The following is a 14,075-nucleotide window of genomic DNA, read 5'->3' as shown; positions in this document are numbered from 1 at the left end:
TTCTGCCTCTCCTCCTCCCAAATGCTGAGGGTCTAAGCGCTCTGGGGCTCTGTGTTAGTCTCCCGTCTCTTCTCTCTCTGTAGGTTTTCCAGTCAACCTCATTCAGTCCCATGGCTTTAGAAACTTCTTGTATGCTGATGATTTCCCAATTTTTATGTTCGGCTCCGACCTCTCCTCTGAGCACCAAATTATATATCCAGGTCCCCATTTGACATCTCCACATTAATTTTAAATAGGTATCTCCAGTGTAATGTGCCCAGAATAGATCTTTTATTTGTCTTTTTCAAGACCATCTCTACTGGGTCTTTTTCTCAGTATATGACATCACCATCAACCCAGTTGCTGAAGCCAAAAATCTAGGAGTCCATATTGATTCCTCTCCTCTCCTCATTCATCTCACATCGACTCCCCTAGGAGGTCTTGCTGACTTTACTTGAGAACGTCTACTTTGCTCCATTTCTGCTACTACTGCTTAGTCCACACCACCAGGGTCCCTCCTTGGGACTGTTTCTAGAACCCTAACTATACCAGGACTCCCTTCTCTTCCCCACCACTAGAAAAAATGGAATTCCTATGGCATGGGTATATGGTAGCCAGAGTGCTTTTATGTGTCGTACCTCTTAATAGGCTGAATTGTCTCTACCTGCCTTGCCTGCTGGGCACTGCGCCTGTCTGTTAAATACCGACCGACTGTTACATACAGTATTCTCCTCATTCCTTCCCTTACTAGTGGCTGACAGTTTGCCTTGTGGCATTCTGGGTGCTGTGGAGGAAGACAGCCAATGCTTGTTCCCTCATGGAGCTCACATTAAGTGGGAAAAAGAACTATGAATGAAGTCTGGCACATAGTTATGTACTTAATGAACAGTGAGTGAATCCCAAGCATAGAGTGGTAAGAATTAGAGGAAAAGGTTGAAAGGGAGGAATGATTAATTCTGCAAATGCTCGTAGAAGAGGTAGCTTTTGAGCGAAGGAAGGGTAAAGAGCCTTGTGTGCTGAGGGACCAACATGAGGAAAGGGAAGGAAGGTTTAGGCTTTGAAGAGTGAGTCATGGCTGAGGGACAGTGGCCGACTGTCAGGACAGCAGAGGGTAAGCTAGAGCCAGGTCTCCCATGGCATGCTGAGGCACATTGACTTTATCATATAAACAGTGTGGAGCCATTATTGGTCGTTTAGGAAGATACTTCAGAAGCTGACAATTATAACAGAAGATAAAAGCCTTTAAAAAAATAGATAATGCGGGGCGCCTGGGTGGCTCAGTGGGTTAAGCCGCTGCCTTCGGCTCAGGTCATGATCTCTGGGTCCTGGGATCGAGTCCCGCATCGGGCTCTCTGCTCGGCGGGGAGCCTGCTTCCCTCTCTCTGCCTGCCTCTCTGTCTACTTGTAATCTCTCTCTGTCAAATAAATAAATAAAATCTTAAAAAAAAATGGATAATGCCTTTTTGCAGAGAAAAGAGAATGGATGATAGTTGGGTGCCTACTACACACTGGCACCATTCTGAGCATTTTGCATATATCATTTCATTTTATCATCACCATGTAGGATAGAAAATAGAAAGATGAGCATTGTCCCTGTTTTTTCAAATGGGAAATTGAAGACTCAAAAGAGGTGGAGCCCAGGATTTAGACCAACTATCGTCTCCAAGGTCCACACATTCCCCCCTCGTCCTGCCACACCCCTGAAGGGGTTCATGCTTTGGGTTAATTAGCATATCAGGAAGCACCAGTAATCTTAGAGCGTACAGGTGACTTTGGAAGCCAGGAAGAAGCAGCAGCAGAGCTGGTACTAATAGCTCTTATCTGCCTCTGCCCCATTGTCCTCGGAGCGTAGCACCTCTGGGAGCATGGACAGCATGGGAGAGCTTTGACCATGACCAAGAAGTCAGGCCTGCAGGCCTGCTCTGTCCTTCCTTTGAGCAAGCTTCCTGAGGCTGGGTGGCACCTAGACTCACAGTGTTGCCCCTTAGCACCCAAAGGCCTTGGCTTATGCTGGAGCCCTGAATACCACCAACCCCGTGGCTGCTGTCCCTGCTGCCTCTTATCTCTCTGGAATCCCTCTCCCTCCTGCATGCACCGAAAACCCTTAACACAGAACAGCTGAGACCGTTCATTCCAAAGTGCCCTCTCTGGGCAGGGCTTCAGCAATGCTCTATTTGCCCATTTGGCCATTCATGGATTTACTGATTCATTAAGAGGCTGCACCATGTAGTAGAAAGAGCCTGGGGCCAAGGTACCTGAGTGTAGGACTAGCTGCTGTCCCTTGGGCTGGCCACTTTCCTTCTCTGGTCCTTTTCTTTATGGATAAAAGAAGAGAATTGTATAAGATAATCTTTAAGGTGTCTTTCAGCTCTGCCCCTTTCTGGGTTTTGTTCTTCCATAGAGTCATGCCTTGCCCCTAACATAGCATTAAGGGAATGCTTCTCAGAAGAGGTCATGTTTACAGTGGGTCTTAAAGGATGAGTAGGAGGAGGAGAAGGGCATTCCAGCAAATGGGATCAACATGAACAAGAGCACAGAGAAGGCATGGCATGTTGGGGGAAAAGAAGGGATCAGGAGGGGAACAGAGCAGTGGGAGACAAGGCTGCGGGATGTCTGCAGCCAGGTCACAAAGGCCTTGAATGACAAGCTAAGCAGTTGGGACTTCAACTTGCAGGGTAACAGTAATACATCATGATATAGCTCCTGTGCTATACTTTCTCTTTTCCTGGGGTTACAATCGCCTGTTTTTTCCCTTCTTCCTTTGATTGATTTTCTATATACTTCAAAAGAGGAATCACAGAGGAATGGCAGTGGGTTTGATTTTGTGGCTTTGTAAGATACTAATTCAGTAAGCTTGTGCTTTTCTGCTTGAGACAGGAAAGATGCTGCTGATCTTCCAGCCTTCAGCACACTGAATGTCTGATGGCTCCGACCAGGCATCCTGGCTCCAAAATCCCCATCAGTTTCCTTGGCCTGGACCCACCCCATCCTAGGTGGGATTAGCTCGAGGCTAATCCTTTCCTCTTTCCCAAGCAGCCATGAAGCTAACAGGGACAGGAAGCTCACAGCGTAGTCCTCGTGTGGCACGTGTGTGGACGTGAGTGCCTCTGACGTGTGCCCACAGCTCCCAGTGCCCAAGGCTCTCCAACTCACCTGCCCTTTTTCATGGTCACCACTGTCTAGGGTTTCTCAGGAAAGGTTTGGTCCCTACTGTGTAGGTGAGGACAGGGAGTCTCAGAAAGGTTGCCTGATTTGCCCCAGGCAGCAGCATTAGCTGGTGTAAGGAGCCTGAGGCCTTGGAGTTAGGAGGTGGAGCTTCCAATTCCAGCTCCGCTCCTTAGTATCTGTGTGACCGTGTGCAAGTTGTCACCTTCTCTGAACTGTGGGTTCCCCTTCTTTGAAGATTGAGGTAATAACTGCTTTTATAAATGCTTGTCACCAGAGTGAACCATATAGTTTCTGGAAAAGCTCTTGGCACAGAGAAGGTGCTCAGCATGTCTGATTCTGACTCACTCAAGGGCTCTTTCTGGTGTTTCGCCTTGCTTCCCATATGGCCCTCCTTGTCATCTTGCTCCTCTCTTCTCAAGTCAGTGCTACAACATAGACTATTGGAAATACTTTTCCTGTCTGCCTGGTGTGAAGCTGGGCCCTGTGCATGGGACACAGGGAATGGCCCCTGCCCTCACTTTGCATATGGCCTGGTGGGGCGTGTGTGGGAGCAGAGAGGGTCTAGACTTCATCTTGACATGGAGCCAAGGGGATGTGACCATCCTGTGGGCCAGTGATCTCCTGCCTCCTCCGGAAGCTTACCGTGTGGCACGCGCCAGGCTAAGCCCTTACGTGTACAGTCTCTAAGCTCTGGTATACACTCCCACATACTCACGTGCGCCTGTAGCTTCCTTACACTGTAGCCTTCAGTCCTGTTTTACACATGAGAAAAATGAGACTCGGGAAGGGTAAACATCTTGTCTTAAGATCTTACAACTGATGCTGGGTGGCACTATTTGAACCAGATTATCTGACTCTGGAACATGTGCTCTTATTAGATAACTTTCTGTTTACTACAGAATAGTGTGTATATATATATATATGTGAGTGTGTGTGTGTGTGTGTGTGTGTGTGCATATATATACTCACACACACACATATATGTAGTTAACAAGTAAAAAAATACTAAAAGGCTTAATAGCAGTTTCTGCTTCATCTTTTCCCACCCCAAGACCCGTCCCCAGAGCCAGCCATTTTGAATTCTTTTCAGGTATTTACCTCTGTGTTTATAAACCAAATGTTCATGTAAGATATCAGTTTTAGGGGCGCCTGGGTGGCTCAGTGGTTTAAAGCCTCTGCCTTCGGCTCTGGTCATGATCTCAGGGTCCTGGGATCGAGACCCGCATCAGGCTCTCTGCTCAGCAAGGAGCCTGCTTCCTCCTCTCTCTCTAACTGCCTCTCTGCCTACTTGTGATCTCTGTCTGTCAAGTAAATAAAAAAAATAAAATAAAATAAAAAAAGATATCCGTTTCAAATAAAACAAGTTATATCTATTGATTTCTTAATATAAATTAAAATTTAGGGGCACCTGGCTGTCTCAGTCAGTTGAGCATCCAACTCTTAATTTTGGCTTAGATCATTATCTCAGGGTCATGAGATCGAGCCCCATGTCAGGCTCAGCACTGGGCATGGAGTCTGCTTAAGATTCTCTCTCTCTCTCTCCCTTTTCCCCTCCCCATCACTCTCTCTTGTTCTCCCTCCCCCTCTCTAAATAAATAAATAGGTAAATAAATAAAGCAAATTACCTCTATTGATTTTTTTAATGTAAATAAAAATTAATTATCTTATACCACCACCCCCATTTCCTCTCCATCCTCCCACTGTACTGAAATCATTAGTCTGTTACTAAGATCAGTGTAAATACCTTTCTCACTGCTGAGCCAAGTAACATATTATGATAGAGTTCCTGGGCTGACTTTCTCTTTTTCTGGGGTTGTTGTTGTTGTTGTTGTTGTTTTTCCCTTTTCCTTTGTTTGATTTTCTGTATGCTAACCACTAATTCTTCCCAAATGCCCCCAAAATATCTATATAACACCTCTTCATCTCTCTTCCTTTTTTAAAGATTTATTTATTTTAGAGAGAGAGAGTATGGGAGCGCATGCAAACATGGGGAGGGGCAGAGGATGGGAAACTCAAGCAGACTCCTTGCTGAGTGCGGAGCCCAACTTGGGCCTTGATCTCATGACCCTGAGATCATGACCTGAGCCAAAAATCAAGAGCCAGACTCTTAGCCAACCAAGCCGCCCAGGCACCCACCTCTTCATCTCTTGATACTCTTCATATGGTCAGATATGTCAAGTCTGTTAGCAGTGTCCCCACCCCCTGCCCACTCCAGAGCCCTGCCTCTTAGCTCTGGCGGAAATGCTTACCCCAGGTCTGCACCGCTGCTACCATGTGATTTCTTTTTACTGCTCTCATATGTTAGACCCTGTTTCATCTGCTGTCTGTCTTCCTCCTTCTTGAGATTGGTCTCTTACTTTGTGGAGCACAGGTTCTAGTAGCTCCCTGAGAAAGAGTAGTTGGAGATAAATTTTTTGGTTCCTTGAATTTCTGAAAATACGTGTATTCTGTTCTCACACTTGGTGGTTTAGTTGTGTGTAGGACTCGGGATTAAAGTCCTTTTCCTTCGGATTTTTGGAGGTTTTTCCATTGTCTTCTAGCTTCTAGTGTTATTGGTGAGAAGTCTGTCATTTTTTTTCTAATTTCTGTTCCTTTGTATGAGACCAGGTTGTTTTTTTTTTTTTTTTCCCTCTTTGAAATTTTTAGGAGTTTCTCTTCCTCTTCATTGCTTTGAACTTTTATGATGATGTGCTTTGGTGTGGGTGTTCTTTTATTCCTTGTCCTGGCACTCACTGAACCCTCTGTTGGAGGCTTATGCCCTTCAGTTCTGGGAGATTTTTCTTGAAATAGTCTTTTATAGTTTTTTCCTGATTTGTCTCAGTTCTCACTTTCTGGGACTTCTTTGCTGTATATTGAAATTCCCAGACTTACCTTCTAATTTTCTTAGTTTTTCTCTCCCCTTAGACATCTTTTTACTTTTTGGATCACTTTCTGGGAAATTTTGTTGACTTGATCTTCCAACCTTTGAAATGAAATTTTTATTTTGGCTGTCTTTTTTAATTTTCAAGCACTCTTTCTTCTTCTTCAATCCTTTTTTTAAAAAATTAATTTTCTATTCTTGATTATAATGCAGCCTTTTCATGTGTTATTTCACAATGGATATTATTGTAGTGTCTTAAAAATGTTTTTCTTTTGCCCTCTGCCTTTCTCTGTCCACTTTTTTCTTTATTTGGGGTTCTGTCTTACCTCTTGGAGACTCACTGAAAGTTGTTTGTTGCCCCCCATAAGTACACTTTGCACCCTGTTATGTGTCTCCCGGGAAATGGATCTCTCTGGCTTGCCTCAGGAGACTGATCTCTGTGGCCTGCACTCGCAGGCTCCCTTGCCCTCTGGCTTCTGGTGGGATTTGGCTAATGAGAGGCATAGCAGGAGATCTGGGGACCAGAAAAAGGTGAGGACAGGGTGTTTATTCCCTCAGCTTGGATCCCTGTTTGGTTGCCACAGCTCCTGCCACCTCACATCCCTCTCTATAACTCTACCCTCTCTCGTTCCACTAGCCACAACCTTCCCTTGCCTCTACTGGCTGAGAGGTGGTAAAGCTCTAGCTTTTCCTAGTGGTCCCAGGCCACGAAACTCTTCCTGTTGCTTTACCTAAACATTGTCCCCGCCTCTGTGAATGGTTCCTTTATAAAACTCTTCCCTGCTGCTCCTTTGAGGTGCTGAGGCCTGGACTGTTGCAGAGGCTTTCCTCTCTAGAACTGTGGTGATCTTTAGCTGTTCATGTTGGAAAGTGAGACACTACGTGAAGCTCTGTGTGTATGGAGAGGTCTCACTGACTGGTAGACTTCCCTGTAAGATGAGGGACAGAGGAGTGAGAGAAGCTTTTTCATTCGTGGACCTCCAGAGATAAGTATTATGGGCTTTTTTCTAATCTCTTACTTTGACATATATGTGCCTGGCTGTTAACTTTCTGGAGCAGGAGGGAGGAGGGAGGCCTGGGGTCCCATCACTCATACACAGATTGTCACTGAAACTGTTAATTTCATCCTTATTGTCACTCCCACCACCCAGTGCTTCTGGTTTTTTCCCAGGTCGAGGGCCTCCCTGGGTCAGTTTCTCCAGGGAACAATTGCCTGGTTATGTGTGTTGGGAGAGTCTGAGAATCTAACCATCCCATACATAGGCTTTCAGCCAATCCCTCTAATTTTAGCTGTGTCTTTACCCCACTTTCAAAGGCACTTGGTACTTCTTAGTCCTGAGGCTTCCCCGAGTTTTGTAAGAAAAGCGGGTTCCATTTTTACTGTCCCCTCAGCCCACACTGGGCTGCAGCTGGCTCCACTCTGAGAAGTTGGTTATCTCCTCCATCTCTTCCTCATCTGAAATGTGTTGTGCTATCTTGTCTGCTGTTTCTCCTTCTGTTCTCCTTTCCTTGGTGGATTTATACTTTCTTTAGTTCTTCCCAGTCGGTTAAATGGAGCTTTTGGAAGGGAATAGAGATAAAAGCCTGGGCTCAGTCTGCCCTGGTTAGTGGGAAGTTCCTAGCTTGCTTTTGTAGCCCACAGCTGCAGAGGTCAGAGGAAGTGGCCCCAGAGTGGCCCAGAGCCTGCCAGGTAGGCCATGAGTCGATGGAAGGTAAGCCACTCAGACCAGAAACCTCCAAACCGGGGCCTTCGCAATGGTGGGTTTTGTGAGTTATGTGAGTCTGTCCATTTTATTCAGGCAGCACCTCTTAGAAGAAGAATTCTACATATGAAGATAATTTATTTCCATCAGTTGGGAACTGACTTGTAGAAAGATTCAACAAATGGCAATATATAACAGAAGGCAAACAACAACAAAAAAACCCATGTAAAATGATAGGGACTCTTGGACAAATGCATTTTAAAAGCTTAATTTTCCAGATGGAGTGGATGGCCAAATGTTTATGGGCGTCTACTGTGGGAGGGGCCTGCCTTCCTGAGGGAGGGGAGCAGAATTTTAGCTGCTCTAATCTAAGAAGAGACCTGGGGTCATAGAACCACATACCTTACAAGTAGAGGAGACTTCAGAGAGATCCTAATCGCCACAAAAGAGGAAATGCAGGCTTAAAGCAAGGAAATGATTTGCCCAAAGTTACACAGCAAGTCAGAGGCTCAGCCCAGGATGATAGCCCCTGAGTCTTGGCTCCAGCTGGCATCATCACACCTCTTTGGAAACAGAGTTTCAGCAACATTGGAGGTGAGCTCCAAAGGGCCCACCCTTGTCACTGTGACCTGGCATCAGTGGCATGGGGAGCCATTGACTTCACTGCTGCTTGTCCCCAGTAGACCCATCATGTCCTCAGTTTCCCTCCTCTGTAGCAGGTCACATGTTCTTAGCACATGCAGCCCAGTGCAGTACAGAAAGTAGACCTGTTTCCTTTCATTCCCCCAAATTTGAGGCTCTTTCAGGGGCTGCTATATGAACTTAATTGCAGTTATAAAAAAAAAAAAGTAAAAGACTTCAATAACTCAGGTTTGGGGAAGGTAAAAGAAAATAAGCCAACACAGTAAATTACCAACTCTTGAATATTTATTGGCCATATTAACAGTAATAGCTGATATTATTGGTCCTTACTATGGACCATGTATGGTTTTATGCATGGACCAGGTATACATTTTATAAATGTGCAATAATGCACATTTTGTATGCATTATTGATTGATTCTTGCATTAAACATAAGGTAGGTACTGTTACTATGCTTCTTTCACAGATAGGGAAACTAAGGCACAGAGAGGTTAAGTAACTTGCTCAAGGAGAAGAGCATTATCCTGGCTACTCTACATTATAAGGGGCTAGATATCCAATGTGGTAGATTCACTATTAGTGGGTGATGTTCTCCCAAATTATTCAGTGGTAGATTGATAAGAGCTGCAGAGGGATCTCTAATGGCTGTCAAGGTTTCCAGCCTCAGACTGCCCCCATGAAGGCAGAGAAGAATGAGTGTTCCACTTTCTGAGATATCAGAAAACTGGGAGGGTATGTGAAGAATGACAAAATCAGGAACAAAACGATTGTTGAAATGTGAGCTGAAGCCAACAAAGTAATGTTTAACTGGGTATAAATATAAGGGCAGGCCTAATGGTAGAAGTTCTGAGTGTTGGATATTAACTGCCTCCTGATTCCTGGTCAGCTTGCAGTGAGGTCAAGGCCAAGGAGCCAGCCGTGGCAGCAGAAATGTGGGCAGAGGGGAGAAGATGAACTTCATGACTCTATTGCCTTTAAACTGTCAGTGGGACAAGCAGTGGAGCCATCCTGAAGACAAACAGCAAAAGGGGTGTCTTCTTCTTAAGGCCTTTCAACTGATTGGATCAGGCCCACCCAAATCATCCAGAAGAATTTCTCCATAAAGCCAATTTATTATAGATGTTAATCACATCTACTAAATATCTTCACAGCAACCTCTAGGTTAGTGTTTGATTGGATAACTGCATACACATGCCAGATAAAACTGACTGTTACATGGTCCATTTTGCATTTTAAATTGTTCTGGGGACAGGAGGGTTTTAAACTGAAAGGGAGAGGGTCTGGGAGCAGAGAGATGAGTAGAGAAGCCAGAGCATTACCTTAAGGGAGGGGTGATGAGGACCTGAAATGAGTAGCAGCAAACTGAGAAACTGAGATAGAAAGTGAGAAGAGATTTGAAAGACTGAGCTCAGCTTATTGGGATTCAGTGACCCATTCTGAACAGGCTTGAGAAAGGAAGGAGAGAAACGGGCAGGATGGTGGCTCGTATCTGGTGACCTGCTCGGTAGACTGGGTGGATGCGCTGTCATTGACCAAGAAGTGCAATACATGGAAAGTGGAAAGAGCCGGCTAGAGGCAAGGCGATGGGTGTATTTTTTAGCTTAACTGAGTGTGCGATGGCTGTGGAACATCCAAATAGAACTACCTAATAGGAGATTGGGATGGAGACTTCTAACTCTTTGGAGAGGTCAGGCAGTTTCTGTAGAGAAAGGTGAGTGAAGCAGGACTATTTGAGTCGTTTTTCCTTCATGTCTATACGGATAGTGTTTTTGCTGAGTGGCCCTGCTCTAGGGTATGGTGTCATCTTGCATTTGATACTGTTACATCAATGTGACCGTCCTGTGAATATTCCTGCCACTGCAGTAGTCTAGTCTTGGGCAGGGACAGCGTTCTTCGCCATGTTTTGCAGGGATCTGCTCAGCCTGCAAGACTTTCTCCCTAGATGTCGAGAAGCCAGTATAAGGGTTTGGTCCTCTGTAGGAGCCCATACACATGAGGATTGTGTCTCCTTGAGGAAAACCCCAGATGGAATCGCTCATGTCTGGGGAGTGACCTGAAAGCACATCACACAAAGTAGTATTAACAACTTCATGTAGCAGCTCACTGCCCCACAAAACAAGCCCAGTCAGGCTGCCTCGGAAGAACATCTTCTGTTCTCCCACTTTCCAACCCTCGACCTCCCCTCAATAGGTCTGCAGCTAATGGATGGGGAGTTTCTGTCCTGGGAGGAGTGAGAACATGGAGAAGGAGAAGGGACAGTATTCCCTGAGCAGTGTGGGCCTGTGGGGCAAGCAGTGTGCTGGGCACCTTCCTTCATGACGATAATGATGAAAACGGTGACAATTAACTCACCAGGTATTTGCCTTAGTGCCAGGCACTGGGCATATATAGTTTGTTTTTCTTTTTGATTTAATTGATATGTGAGATAGGTACTACTATTAGCCACATTTTACAAATGGGGAATTGAGGGGCGCCTGGGTGGCTTAGTTGGTTGAGTGTCCCGCTTTGGTTTTGGCTCAGGTCGTGATCTCAGGGTGATGAGATCGAGCCCCACACGGGGCTCCATGTTCAGCAGGGGCTCTGCTTGAAGATTCTCTCCCTCTGCCTCTCCTCCCACTCTCTCTCTCTCTCTCTTTCAAATAAATAAATCTTGAAAAACCACCATAGCAAGTGGGGAAATCAAGGCAGGGAGATCGAGGAACTTGCCCAGGGTCACACAATTATTGTGGGATTTGAATAAATAAATAAGGTGGGATTTGAAAAAAGCTCTGATTCCCATGCTTAGACTTTCGGACATTATGCTGTTTCTCACTGGCCCTGACCCTCGCTGTTCCTGTCATTCAGGGGAGCGAGACTACAGGGTTTTTCTTTTACAGGCCTCACAGATTTCTGTCTTTACAATTCAAGGAGTGGGTGGGTTGGGGGAAGCCCTGGATGGGAATTAGGAGGTTCTTGTCTAGCCTCTGTCTGACCTGGGACCTTAGACCTTAACCTTTTGGAACCACATTTTCATCACCTACAAAATGCAGATTCTGACACTTACCTTCCAGGGTGTTAAGAGCATTGGATGAAGAAATTCTAAGAAAGTGTTCTTATAAACTTTGGGGGTTATCCTGTTGCCTTTGCACCAACTACCCTGCTTTTCAGAAAATCCTCTCCTGTTATCTTCCCCTGACTCCTCTTGTCCTTCATTATGATTTATGGCGTTCTTACCACTTAAAAGTCTCCGAAGATCATGCGTTGAGGCAGGAGGCCACCAAAATTGTTACATAAATAATTCCACCTCCCTGAGCCAGCGTGGGGTGGCCACACAGACTGAGCAGTTGCCAAAGTTATAACCAAGGGGAGTCTTCTTGTCAGTCACAGGAGTGAATCATTCAGATGGCTGCTTTGCTGCGTCCTTTCAGAGCCATAAGATGAATTAGATAGCACTGTTGCTTTCTTCAGTCTCTAGACTTAAGTGAAGCTCAACTTCTTTCTTTAAAATGTAGCAGGCATGTGTATTTGAAAGAGCAGGTGTTCCAGACCCAGACTCAGCTAGGGTCTGTTCCCAGCATCACCTCTTATAAGCCAAGTGTCCCTGGGCAAATCCTCACGCCAACCCATGCCTCAGTGTCCTCATCTATAAAATGGGAGTGATAAGACCTGCCTCACAGGGTCATCATGCAGCTCAGAGAAGATTACAGTGGGCCCAGCATCATAGCCAGTGCTCATTAGACTCCCAGTAACGCTTACCTCCCCGCGTCTCCGAGTTGTGGCAATGAGCGCCTGCAGATGGTGGGGTTGATGAGGAGTGAAACGGTCTGGTTTCCAGAGTGCAGAGGCAGAAGACTCAGTAATAGACACTTGACTCACAGCTCTATTTTTAGCTCGATGTTGCCTAAGGTTTAAAAATGTGGTGTCTGCCTCAAGTGTCCCTTCATCCTTTCAGTGTAAGAGTTGGGGCGGGGTCAGGGTGAGGAGGGGCTATCCTGCCTTCACAGTCACATCTTCCTCCTCCTCCATGTCCAGCACTGTTGCCTTGGACATCATGAGCTTCGAGGAAGCCCTGCTTTTGCTCAGACATAAGTGCTTTGTTCTGGTCTTCAGCAAGGCTGTCTCACTGCCAAACTGGCCTTCAGCTCTCCAGCTGTTCCAGCCTGGGAGGATTTCATCCATCACCCCGGCCCATGTTCACCGTGCGGCTGACTTCATGAATTTGGGGAGCGTAGCAATAAATCTTTTTCTGGCAGTTCCTGTCCCTCCCCTCCATTCTCAAAATGCACACATTATAGTAATTAATGTTATTGCATTTCACCCGCAACAGCTCCCTGGTGAGCAGGAATTTGGTTTGGTGGTGAAGAGCAGAGGATTTCAAATCAAAGAGAGGAGGGTTTGAATCCTAACTCCGCAGCCAAACACTGGGTGGCCTGGAGCGAATTCCTGAGCTCTTCTGAGTGTAGGCTTCCGCATCTATGGGACAGAGATAGTAGTCCCGTCCTTTGGGACGGTGAGGATGAGTGAAAGAATGCTTGCAGACCCTTGGCACAGGTCTGGGCACACAGTGAGCCCATGACACATGATACCTGGGGCATTGGTCTTAGAGCAGAGCAAACGGCAGTCCAGGGGGTTAACTCATTTGTGTAGGATAAGGCATTACCCCTGTTTTCTGCGAAAGAAAACGGAGATTGAGAGGTCATGGATCTTGCCCAATGTTATACAATAGTAAGCTACAAAATCTGGATTATAAGTCAGCTCTCCTGATACCTCAGCCGGGTCTCCTGACATTGTACCAGAAGCCTCTGCAAAACTGAAATTAATGCCCCAAACCCATTTATAACTGGCCCCCTGGTGGTGGAGCCTGAGCCCAGCCTTCCTTCTGCTGAATCCTGCTTTCTAGAAACAGGCTGCTGGTAACAGACATGCATGTGTGCCTACACAGGTTTGTGTACAAATACATATATATAAATGATGGAGCAAGGAAATGTCCTGGGAAACTGTGATTCCCTAGAGGCTCTACGAATGCAGTGTTTTGGCTAATGGATTTTCTGAGTATTAACTTCTTAGTTTCAGGTCTTGTTGCAGATCATTATGAAATGCATTGCAGCAAATCACTTTCTGGAGCTAGGAGAAGCTGTCTAGTGAGCGTCAGTTAATCCTTCTTGAATGACACATCTTGGCAGGGTCTCCAGTCATTTGTCATAATGACCCGTTGTAATGTTCACGACTCTAATTGTATGTCTGTCTGGATCTCTGACGCTCTTAACATTCAGTCATGGCAACAGCTGTGTGCGTGAGTGTGTGTGTGTGTGTGTGTGTGTGTGTGTGTGTGTGTCTGTTGGGAGTGAGGGCAGGACGGGAAGATAATTATCCCCATGTCACAGGTGAGAAAGCTAGGACTCAGCACGAATCCTCGCTGGGGACCACAGAGCTTGATCACAGCACAGCCAGAATTGAAATGACATTTGCCGAGACAGTGTAGTAAAGCAGGAAGAAAAAAAAAAAAAAAAACCAGGTTCTTCGAGTCAGACATACTTGAGTTTAAATCCCAGTTTTGACACTTTCTAATGGTGTTGACCTTTGAACAAGTTACTCAGTCTCACAGGTCCCACCATTCCTCATCTGTAAAATGGCAAGAATGATTATTTCACTTGCTGGGATTATTTTAAGGTCGTTCTAAGTAATGTATGTGAAGCAGCTGGTACTGTGCCAGGTCAGGATAGGTCCTTAACACACGGCACTAT

The 14,075-nt window shown here is 45.8% G+C and overlaps 1 protein-coding gene across 9 annotated transcripts in view; it reads left to right on the top strand.

Annotated features, from left to right (window-relative positions):
• The window catches only part of SERGEF (secretion regulating guanine nucleotide exchange factor), a 217,265-nt gene that overhangs the window by 143,746 nt on the left and 59,444 nt on the right, over nt 1-14,075 (top strand). The gene's annotated exons all lie outside the window — the stretch shown is intronic.

This window comes from Lontra canadensis, unplaced genomic scaffold (assembly GCF_010015895.1).
Source record: "Lontra canadensis isolate GAN:19392208 unplaced genomic scaffold, GSC_riverotter_1.0 scaffold74, whole genome shotgun sequence".
In the NCBI taxonomy this organism is placed as follows: Eukaryota; Metazoa; Chordata; class Mammalia; order Carnivora; family Mustelidae; genus Lontra; species Lontra canadensis.
This window is presented reverse-complemented; position numbering and strand designations above follow the sequence as displayed.